A 2622-nucleotide genomic window follows, 5' to 3' on the forward strand; every position below is an offset into this window, starting at 1 on the left:
GGCGAGGATTCAGAGCTCTGCCTCTGGACTCAGACTGCACTGGAACACAGAAAAACACAAGTCTACTCGTACATGGTTCACTAGTAACTTTGTCACAAATAACTTGAGTCTAAATATCTTTCTGTTTACGATTATGAGGCAGCAAATGACACATCAGCCCACACAGGATACATAAAGTCATCATGTGACGGTATTTCCTGACATAGTCCAGCTTCCAGAGAAACATGATTCAACCCCTATAAATGCTCTTTGTTGACCGCACTTCCCATGATTCAGGGAGGACATGTGAGCAAAGCAACGATGAGTCCACAGCGACACGAGTCCAACGAAAGCTTCCTCTCACTTTCTGTGTCGCTCTGTGACACGTAAACCACAAGGAAGCACACACACATTCACCTGAAACTAAACACAGGATCTTTCTTTCCTCTTTCGTCTGCAGTCTCTCCACATGCCCACACACACTGAACAAAACCTCAGCAGGGAGGCTCTGTGTCAGTGGGGGAGTTGGGTTCATGCGTGCCGGCTCCCAGGCCTGCCAGCTACAAAGCAGGTCAGCGCTCTGCTTTTTAGCCAAATTACCTACTAACCCATTCCCCCGGTCTCTCCCCACCCACAGCTCACTAGCCATGCAATCCCTTCTTAATTACAAGGCAAGAGTGAAACGGGATCCTGCGCAGCACAATAGTGTCTTTCTGCATGACAGTCCCATCACAGCTAGAGAAGGGGGGGGGGGGGCGTCAGCTCGCCTCGGCTAAGAAAAGAGGAAAGAATGTGTGAGAATGAATGGGCCGAGTGCTGAATGTGGGAAACTGGGGCGCTGAGGTTATTTTTACCTGCGGAGGATTGACTAGTGGTTATTTTTTCTCCGGGCCGATACTCATTCACAAAAGGTTAAGGTCCGACTGTGTGAACTCATTACAAGTCTGATTATCTTGGGATAAAAGTAGCCGTGACAATCAGCTTTGGGGGTTAGAACTCACAAGAGCCATGTGATGATTTGAGATTTTGCATTTCATTAAGTAAAAATGAAAATAGGTTCAAAAAGGAGTTTGAAGTTAAAAAGTTAAGCATTATTCACACAGACAGACTCAAAGTGCAGCCAGACACCGACAGCAGAACAGCAGACGTTCAAAGTCCGGCAACTATAGCTCTGCACCACGGCGCTCCCTACAATTAGCATGCTCATAAATACAGGCTTAGCAAACAAATTACAGAAGTCTTGCATATGGAGGTTTCGCCAGCCGACCGCTGTAACCAGGCTGGACAGTCAAGGTTCATCTACCGACGTCTCCCACTCGCTCTCTCTCTCTCCGGGGGCAGAATGGAGGGGTATGAAGGTCAAGTAAAGCGGGACGCCGGCATGGGGAAAAAGAGAAATCAGGCCGCTAGAATAAGCCCTGCTGGGACAATCACGGACGGACGAGTCCAGGCCCTCCTCCAGGAGCTAAAACAGCTGGGTGCAAACAAGCCATTTAATGGTTAAACACTCTCTGCAACGCCATGCTAATTCTACCCGGGACAATTCCTTTAGCCCTCGCTGCTTTTTTGAACATAAGGGGGATGTTCAAACTGTGCCACAAACCCAACTGCATAATAAGCACTAAAGTTAAACTTCCTACTGAGAAGGATGAGGACGAAAGGCAACCAGAGGTTAAAAAAAGGTTCCTCTCTGCAACAATGAGGTCATTCTCACGGTGTGTTTGCAAGTAACGTAGCTTTGGTTACTGTTAACATTTACACTGGAGTCATTTTCTCCTGTTGCATTGAGCTTAACCCTGCAATGTGGGACGGTTTATAGAAACGCAGAAGACAGTTTTCCACCGAGTCTACTGTGCGATCTGATTCTCTTCTGCAGCATCTCCTCTGTCTGACATATTACGCCAAAGCTGGAAGTATTCAGGTGGGAGGAAGAGGAGGGGGGGGGCGAGCCAAGACAACAAAAAGAAGCCTTCCAGGATCTTCTGTTTGGTAACACTCGGGCCACCCAGAGTGTGAGGTGCATGATGGGAAGCCCAGAATGGTGACTCCTCTCCTGGCTGCAGACAGACACGGAGGCCCTGGTTGCTTCTTTACTTCCATCTTAAGCTGCGAGAAATTGCACGCAGCCGCCGCCAGAGCAAACACTGGGGAGGACGACTGAATGGAAACGCCACCGCAGCGATCCCAGCAGGCCCGTTTCTACGGCTGCCATCGCCGTCAACCGCTTTCCATTGACTACACTGACAGTTATACTGCGCTATTCCTCGGACTAAGTGAGATTCGATATCCGGCGAGAGAGAGTTTTTGTCCAAAATGTGGAAGCTATCAGAGCTTGTTATAACATTTTCAGGATGGGGACAGTGTGTGGTGTTTCTGTCTGGCTGTTGCAAAAGCAGATTGCTTGACTGCACCTTTACTCAGAGGATGCAAGCAGCACAAGAACAGATCTCAAGTCAGTCCTTCCATTGACTTCAACCTCCTTAATCACCACGTAGTCAAAACCCACACTACGGCCGTAACTCTTCAGCGCTTGCTTACCAGAAAACTCAGGCAGACACAGATGGAGATAGACACTGAAATAGATTGGAAACAGACACATGTGCAAACACACACACACGCGCACACACACCTAGAGCACGCTGA

Source organism: Pholis gunnellus (genome assembly GCF_910591455.1).
Source record: "Pholis gunnellus genome assembly, chromosome: 15".
Taxonomy (NCBI): domain Eukaryota; kingdom Metazoa; phylum Chordata; class Actinopteri; order Perciformes; family Pholidae; genus Pholis; species Pholis gunnellus.